The following is a 9,530-nucleotide window of genomic DNA, read 5'->3' on the forward strand; positions in this document are numbered from 1 at the left end:
CTTTCTGTGCAGACCTTGATGGTCGCACAGCCCTGCGCTGACTCCGGTCCCGCTGGAATGTGGCGGATCTGAGAGGCTCTCAAAGCTGAGAAAGTGAGTCAAAAGGAGATGCCCATTGTCCGGCGTGGCTGAAAGAAAATGATCACTTTAAAATTCATAACTCCCAGGTGCCTGCCATCTATTCATGGGAAAAACCCCTCTGAACTTCTCTTCATTAAAGGGAAAGAGAGGGGAGGCTTGCTAAAAGGAGAGAAAAGGAAGTAGTTGGTGGGAATGTGCAGGGGATTTTCAGGCTAAACAAATGAGGAATTTGGAATTTTTCGCTTGTATTCGAAGGACTGTGCAGGGAAGGGGGAGCTCTTATTGTACAAAAAGGAGGAGAAAGAGGAGGAGGAGGAGGAGGAGGAGGAGGAGGTCGGGGAGTCTTTCCTAGAGGACTGCAACCACCAGTTAAAAAATAAAAAACAAACCCACAAAATTTTGAAATTGTCCCCAGGAGGACTTAGGGATCACCTGGTCATTTGACTTTTCTTACCTGGAGCTGAGAAAATGTCCTCTCCCAATTTTGGACATGTTTAGTTAGCTTCCATTCCCATTCTAGCGGGATACAATTTGGACGGGAGTTTGGGGAAGCTCGAGACTCCAGGAAGTTCCTTCATATGGGACAAGACACCTGCTGCGCACCGTGAAGCTTGAATCTGTCAGGCCCTTCAGTCATTGAGTGCTGTCCTTCGGTGCTGCTCCTGGTTCACGGTGAACCTCTATCCACAGAGTGGAACGACTCCACAGTGTCTTCAACGCGGTGGCCTTTCAGCAGCAGATTGCCAGGCCTATCTTCCGCAGCACCTCTGGGCGGGTTGAAACTGCCACTTGGGTTAGTGGTCCAGTGTTTAGCCACGTGGATCACGCGGGAGCTCCTGGTGTTCCTTAGGAGAACTTTATTCAGCTGGATCACCTGCTCCAACCTATCTGTGACGTCCGTACATTGTTATCGCTATGCATTGAACAACAGAAGAACTATGAAGAAATAGGAAAGGGGGAGAAGGAGGAAGAGTACGAGGAGGAGGAGGAGGAGGAGGAGGGAAGGTCTGTGTTCAAGTAGTTTAAGATCTGACTGAACCTGAGGACATCAGAGCTGTGGAAATCACAGACTGGTGGACCAATTGCTGTTGATCGTTGGTCATTGCAGGAAGCTGATGTTGTATCAGAGATGCACAGAGGATTTATGGATTAATGGATTGAGAACCCAACAAAAGTACAAATAAAGAGAACTTTGTTCTCTCTTGATAATCTTTTATCTTACAGCTGGTGACCCTTAAAACCCAAAGAGGTTAAGTGACATGCTCAAAGTCCCACAGAGTAGGTTAAAGTAACTGGGTGTTGACCTTGATTCACCGATACTTCTTATTCTCTTGTTCTTGCTCCTTTAATAGCATGAAACTTAAAACTATTCTTAGTAATTTTCCAAAAGTAAAATATAGATTCGAATTGTGGACCAAAATGGTTTAATGGTAACTTTGAGATAAACTCTGTTTATAGATACTTCCTAGACATAAGCAAATAACTCAGGAGATTAGTATACTGGGCTTGAAGGCTTAGGCCTACAGTCTCGTGGGACAACTTGGTCAATTGACATAAAGCTTATGTTCTACATCCTAGTTTGTTGTATTGTGTCTGAGATCCTAAAAGCTGAGATACACCTATTGGTCTTACTTGTCTAGAGCAAAAGACAAAGAAAGAAACTAAACTACTATAGCAGTGTTTCTCAACCTTCCTAATGCCGCAACACTTTAATACAGTTCCTCCTGTTGTGGTGACCCCCCCCAACCATAAAGTTATTTTTGTTGCTACTTCATAACTGTAATTTTGTTACTGTTATAATCAGGTGACCCCTTTGAAAGGGTTGCTCGACCCCCAAAGGGGCGCCCGCGACCCATAGGTTGAGAACCGTTGGTCTACAGGAACCATGATCTCCTGTACCCTGAGACCAGAAGCACTAGATGCTTTCCCTGTTGCCACTACTGACCATTCTGAACATGGACACCATACATCAGTGGTTCCCAACCTTCCTAATGCCGCGACCCTTTAATACAGTTCCTCATGCTGTGGTGATCCCCCCCAACCATAAATTATTTTCGTTGCTACTTCCTAAGTATAATTTTGTTACTGTTATGAATTGGGCAACCTCTGTGAAAGGGTCATTTGACCCCCAAATGGGTCACGACCCACATGTTGAGAACCTCTGCTATACATGGTCCCACATAGATTGGGAGAAAAATGTAGGACAAAATGCAAATTCTTTTTAAAGACCAGATGTACTGGACAAGTAGATACTGGAGGAACTCTGAATTTTTTGCCTTGAAGTTTTGAAACCAGAGGTCATAGGTTGACTCATAAAATAAACAATGCTTTAATTAGTTCTATACATCCTGCTCAGTGACATTAGTTACATTTTTCATATTGTGGCAACATTTTAATTCTTTCCCTTCTGATTGACCCATTTTTGTTCATCTGGTTTCTTTGCTCCCCACCCCCTGACCTTGTCATTTTTGCTTAGAGTAAATTCTGGCTGTTTTGTCTCATACCATTGGTTTTTTAAAAATAGGAACCTGATTGTCTGGATCTGTTAAATCAAAAATAAACTTTAAGAGGCAAACTAGAATCATAAAACATATTGTAAACATTTAGAATACAATTAACTCTAGACATTTGAGAGCAGAAGAATAGCCACATTTAATAGCCACTAGAACCCATTGCCATTTCCATGTGACGCCTACAAATGGCACTGCACGTGTCGGAGAAGAGCAGACACTTGGGTGTCAGCGCTGGTTCTTTCAAAGGCATTGCCAAGTGTTTCTTCTGAAAATCTCTGGATGGACAAGGATGTCCAACCCTCCAGTTAGCAGCCAAGCTTTGTAACCATATGGCCTGACCGAAGACAGCAGTAGTCATCACCAACTCACAGAAAATAAAAAAGTGATCAAGAATAAAGCCCTGCGCTCCGAGGGAACGTACGGCCATTCATGCAGAACCCCTTGCTGCGATAGCACGGTAGAGCTCAGCTTTCTGGAATCTCACTGGCCAAATAAGGAGAGAAGGGAAACTTGGCAATGCTCAATGCAGTCCGAGAAGACTCCCTTGAAAAGCAAGGGCGCAGAGGCGCTGATAGTGGAAAGGAGATGGTGGGATCAAAAACTGCTCCAAACTGCTGGATGTCAGAGAAGGTATGCCTAAATGAAATAATGCATGTTACCAGGTACGAGATTACTGTAACCACATTCTTTCTCATGAAGGTTTTTGTTTTGCTAGCTCTGGGGGGAACATACTTTTATTTTTCAATATAGTAGAAAGAAACACAATCTCTTCAAGGAATTGTGACACCTTTAACTGCTAGCCGATTTGACAGGGACACAAAGGAGAGACCAAGGTTAAGTCTAGGGCTGTTCACTAGTCCAATTTTATCCTTGCGTTATTAAACTGCTTCCCCCTCTAGTGCACATAGATAGAATTGGTGAACTGTGGGTAGGAAACAAGCCAACCTGGCATATATATAAGTCGTTTGAAGATTGGTTTAAACAATGACAGCAGACAACATGAAATGGCCAATATCGTCCCCAATATTTCAGCTATGACCTCATGCCCTGGGGCAGTGGTTCTCAGCCTTCCTAATGCCGCGACCCTTTAATATAGTTCCACATGTTGTGGGGACCGCCCTCCCGACCCTAAAATTATTTTTGGTGCTACTTCATCACTGTCATTTTGCTACTGTTATGAATCAGGCGGCCCCCGTGAAAAGGTCATTCGACCCCCAAAGGGGTCACGATCCACAGGTTGAGAACCGCTGCCCTAGAGGGAATCCATAGATTTAGTCTGGAAAAGTTGAGAAAGCAGGTAAGCCAAAAGAGGCAACAATGAGAAGGTACTATAACCTCCCTTCCCAGGGACAGCTACTGCCAACTGGTCAACTCCACTCCCATCGGGTTGATTCCATCTCAGAGGGACAGGATGGCCCCTGTGGGTTTCTGAAATGGTAAATCTTTCCTGGAATAAAGAGAAAGCCTTATCTTTCTCCCTTGGAGTTCCTGGTGGCTTTGAACTGCTCACCTTGAGGTTAGCAACCTAGTGCATAGCGCACTATGCCAACAGGACTCCTTCACTTGTTCAGGATGTATATTAAATAATAGTAAAATCGGGTCACGATAGCCATATTACTTTGTATAGTGCTGGGCTGAAATTGTTAACATTGACCACTTTTGCGCTTTTTTCTTCAAGGGTCAACTTAGATACTTTTCACTCAGTAATATATTGTGAATCGCTTTCCTTTCTAATTAATATGCATGCAGACGAATGTTTAATCAAGTCTCACGTGCTTTTGGAAATATTCCAGTAAATATTCTCTGAAGGTTCTTAGCATCTCATCCCTTCTGAAGAGTAGATTTAGAAAGACATACGGGTTTTGGAAAACTGGGACAACGAATGCTATAGGTCATTAGATGTTCATTTGAAGCTTACTAATTTTTCCTACTGCAGTATAGTGAGGACCCTTTTCCTTCTGACTGATAACCCTCACCTTCAAAACTAAAGCCTATCCTATGCTCTACTCTCAATTGCTCGGCTAGGAGAAACCTGGTTAATGAGAATGTGTCTGACGAATGAGGCCTGCCATGATGGGTGGCTCAGACAATGAGAGTAACCCCCAGTGGACACAGTAAACAACAGCAGAGTAACTATGACACCCCCCACCCCCCCAAGCCAACAGACAGACAGATTCCAAGGAGGCACAGCACAGAATTCAAGGACGATTCATTTTCTTTAGGGATTTGAGTGAGAAGCACCATTGGCAGGACCACAGGGAACAGTCTGAATACTGGCTGTGTTGTGACTTGTGAGCTATGGTGTCCAATGTTTTGAGTGTAAGACTCAGGTCCTTGGGTGCTCTGACACCAATGTGTTGACATCACCTTTATTTCTAAATGTTCTTTTTCTGTCAGATGCCATCTGAGACCTCCTTGCCGGATCCCAAGCTTGTGCATGGTTTTCAGAATGTTTACACATAGCCTGTTCACACAGGACCAGACATGATTCTCTTTTCTTTGGATGAATGCTTCCCCTGCCCCCACTCGAGTCCCCCACCCACCCTTCCTTTCAAGGATCCTATAAGGAAATGTCCTCTTCACTTAATCATTCCGTTTTTGAAACTCCTAGACCTTTCTCTAAAATTTAACCTGGCTATTGGTTAAACTAATGGCATTTAGTTAACCACCTGATTCAACCTTGTCCCCCATTGTTGTGTTCAAGTGAATAAGCACGGAACATTTAAAAGACGAACCGCAAAAGCAAATTCACAGTCATGCCACCTACCTGAACCCCCTCCTCCTCCTCCAGCCCACCTCTGTCTCTCAGAAAAACAGGGCTCAGTTAGCTCATCTCTGGATTTTACTCTTCTCTCTCTCTCTCTCTCTCTCTCTCAACTGTGCTGGGAAAGGAAAAAATGTTTATTAGGGGCAAGAGGTTCAACAATGATTTTTCCCCGCACAAACAAATTAATCTTGTATCACTTGCATTATAAAGGCGACTTCTTTTTTAAAGAGCAGGAAATAATCACCGGGGCCTTATTTGGGACGCTGGTGGGTTGGGGTTCACTTTCGCACCAGCCCAGAGCTGTCCAATTAGCACAGCCTTCGGAAACTGGGACCCCTGCCTTTGTCAGTGTCCTGCGCAAGAAGAAGACCAGATAGACGGGAAGTAGTCTTGTGGCTCAAGTTCCTGGGAAAATGGAACAGGTGTTACAGCTCAGCTGGGCGTGAGATTTATGAAAAAAACCCTACTCAGACTTTGCCCATAGAATTCCATCCTCTAGTCAGAGCTTCACGTAGGAAGAAACTAATGACTTCATCTCCATCTCAATTCTGGGAAGTGCACGGCCCAGACCTGACTGTTCAAAGGAAGGTAAGACCCTCTGGGTGACCCTACAGGATCCAAACGGAGGATTCCATCCGTCAGGACCACACCCTTGAGAGCACACATGTTTTAGGAAGAATGCTTGGGCTATAGCATGAAAATAACCCCAACGAACCCCCCCTCTTCTGGAAAAAAACCCCAACAACTCCGACGAAACCAATACAAAAAAAAAACAAAAAAACCAGAAAGGATGGGAGGGAGTGGGTAATGTCAAGTAGACAAAAACATATTCCAGAATCATCTCCACTATTTCCTCCGGTCCCATTGAAAAGCCCTCACTGCCAGCACTTCTTCCCTTCACTCTGTGTTTTGACACGTTAAATGGCTCTTGTCTCGTTTCCACTTTCTGTGGATTGTAATTGGGGTGTGTGGTGAGGGCGTGGGGGTGGGGGTTAAGCCAGGAAAGATGTCAAATTTCCAAGATGAAATACATCTCTTCAGGACCAATAGTACTTAATATTACTAACAGTAGTAGTACTTAACTGGTAGTAATTAACAGTAAATTTTTTATTAGATAATTGCCTCTTTTATTAGCCTACAATGGGAAAAAGAGGGCCCACGAGAGCCTGCCTCCTGCCCTATGTATCCCTCTAAACAATCCCTCGTAGCCATTGTACTACATTTTATTCCACATTGCTACTCCTCTGAAAAAGAACTTGGCCGATGAAAACGCATTTGCAGTAACCTTCTCCCAGTCTCTTTATCTCTAAAGACCAGTCCCCTCGTGGGGGTCCTCCACCCCAGATGACTCACTTTTGTTATGCTCCAGCATGCTCTGCTTTGCAGAACACCTTTGAGGGGGGGTGGAAACAGTCAAAAGACAGATTGCTCAAAAGAAGATTGCTCACAAGGCCTAAGCCTTAAGGCTTGTGAACTTGCTTTAGAAACCCTAGCTGGGCCCCTCCTTCGTGATGTCCTGAGAAAGTGAACCGCACAGTTCCTCCGGTGCTGATACTTTCCCAGGAGACCCGAAACCCTTTCTGTTTTGTGGGTCAAGCTGACCTTGAACTGGAGCCTGTCCCCAGCAAAACATTTGGCTGGGCGACGGTATCTGAGCTCAATATAAAGGGATGACAAGTCAACAAAAGCCACGGAGGCCCACAGGTTCACCAGTGAAGGGTTTGCCATCCTGGGCCATCAGGTACTAAGCTAATGCCCGTCCAAAATTGGGGATATGATTACAAGGTAATTTTGACTTATTGTAGGAACGATGAGGCACCGGATGCAAATGGATTATGACGTCAAAAACATGCCACCACCTCAGCTTCTCTTCAAGCCTCTGACCAGTCAGTCAGCAGCCAAGCACACGAATCATTGGTGCCGCCCCAGGGCCCTGATGGTAATGGTAGAGACCACTGTTTCAGGATGAGGATTTTAGAGGAGGGATTAGAAATTTCCTGAAAGTAAGGCTTGTTTTGCAGAAGAGTATAGTGCTACAGAACTATGTGGAAGAACGTCTTGCAGAAATGTAGTGCTCGCCATATGGCATTTCTCTGCTTTCTTCTTCCTTTCTACCCATTTCTCTCTCCCCTTCAGGCAACATGTACGGATGTTGTGGCTTGGTGCTGTTGAACATCTGGTCCAGGGCCATCCTCCAACTTGTGTTTGAGCTCGGTGGTCGTCGCTGTGCGGTTCCCTCTACTGAAGGGCTTCTCTCTCCCATGTCCCTCTGCTCTCCCAAGGCATGTTTCCAAGGACTTGTTTCCCCTGACAACCTGTCCAACATCTCTCACCATCCTTGCTTCTACGGAGCATTCTGGGGAGCCGTACTTCTTGATCTGTACATGCTTCTGACAAGCCAAGGTGTAGCTAACATTCTTCCAAGACCGACGAGACCCAAACACCAAACTCACTGCCCTTGAGTCAGCTCCAGCTCATCGAAACTCAACACCAACACCGTAATGCAAAGTACCAATTCTTCTTATGAAAACTTACACGGGGAAGTCTCACCATCTAAATTAATGTCGCCTGTATCCCACTGGGAGAAAGAAGATGAGGAAATGCGATGTAGGGTTATCACTTACCCAAGATTACCAGAGAGTGGTGGAGAGAAAATTGGAACCCAATGTCCTAGAAGTCAAGGCAAAGCCCTTCCATTATCCTGAATTCCAAAGAGCAAATGATCTCTGGTCATATTGCTGCTACCTGTGGTTTTAAATATTTGTATTTAAATTCTAAATATTTAAATATAATTCGATATAATTCTAAAATATTTCTTCACACAATTCCACACAAAAATCCTTAATACATTTTATAGTTACAATAGGCAAAAAATGGTTTGACCTACTGTTCGGTCCCTAACAGATGAGCAGGGCTTGAGCTGGAAGATTATTAGAATTATTATTAAGGGTACTTGAGGGGTTGCAATTCATAAATGAACTTTAATATTTGACATAATCTATGAACAATAGTGTCTCTGACTTCAATGGACAAGGGAGAGAGTAGTTAGGTGGAGGAAAACGTTTCATGGTAAAATATGAAAACCCTGAATTGTCCCTACAGCAAATGTCCCCTGGACATCAGTATTGCCATGCTGTTGTCCCTCCTTCTGGCTATGGAAGTTAAGCTACCCTGGATACTCAGGGAATGATCCCTAGAAGACTGTGGTCTATGATCTGAGGTCTTTACTGAGCGATTGAAGCAGTCACAGAGTTAAACACTTGGTTTAGTGTTAAGGATGGATTTATAAAATATGCCTTATAAATTCTAAACCCCTATACACAAGGGGTAGCCCCATTTTAGAATAGGATTTTCTTAGTTATGTTAAGGATGCCATATCCGTGTAGATTGTGTCTGTAAGAGTATACTCCCTACTTTAAACCACAGATAGATTAATTTTAACAAAATGGCAAACTCCCGAACTCATTTCCTATGCTTGGTGTAGGGAAAGTTCGATCCATTTGAGTTTTCTGGTTTGTCGTCCTTTAAATGATGTTATCATACCCAGGATCCATGTTCCAAATATTGTAAGAGGTAATGGTCACAGTCAAGTCCAAGGCAGTTATGATCTAAAGACCAGGTTGGAATCCATGGGATACATAAAATTATACTTATAATCAATGTTATAGGGACTTGGTGGGGCTTTCATCTCTTGCTTCCAGGATAGACCTTTGTTGTATCACCAGGGTTGTGCCGAATGAGTTGATAGTCACCAACTCTACCACTTCATTCTCACCATAGGGATTATACCCATCACCTGCACACTTTTGCAGAGACCCAACCAGGGCCCTAGAAACATCTCTCAATTATTCAGCATTTCTCCTCTGTAATGTTTCCCAATTTCATCCAAGCCCACCAGCTCCGGTGAAGGTAAATCAGGAGAATGGTCCTTGGCTATATGCTGGTGTGGAGACCACAAGCTCGAAATATTATGTAGCAGTCATGTAAACTACTGGAGTTTCTTCCGAAAATAAGGAGGGAGTGGAATTTGCAATGGGACTAAAAGGAACTGCATTCTCCAGTGGGTATGAGATGACCCTCCTGGGCAGGGAACTAGCTTGTCCACCACCTTCCCCAGCACCGTCAGTCGCTCAAGGCCGATGGACCAGGTTCCCCACCACCGGTCCTGG

The 9,530-nt window shown here is 44.2% G+C and overlaps 1 pseudogene; it reads right to left on the bottom strand.

Annotated features, from left to right (window-relative positions):
• Positions 1-8,798: 8,798 nt before the first annotated feature.
• Positions 8,799-9,530, bottom strand: part of LOC101645132 — a 25,316-nt pseudogene continuing 24,584 nt past the window's right edge.

The sequence above is a fragment of the Echinops telfairi genome, unplaced genomic scaffold (genome assembly GCF_000313985.2).
Source record: "Echinops telfairi isolate 266 unplaced genomic scaffold, ASM31398v2 ScPeMD7_5868;HRSCAF=6743_0, whole genome shotgun sequence".
Lineage (NCBI taxonomy): Eukaryota > Metazoa > Chordata > Mammalia > Afrosoricida > Tenrecidae > Echinops > Echinops telfairi.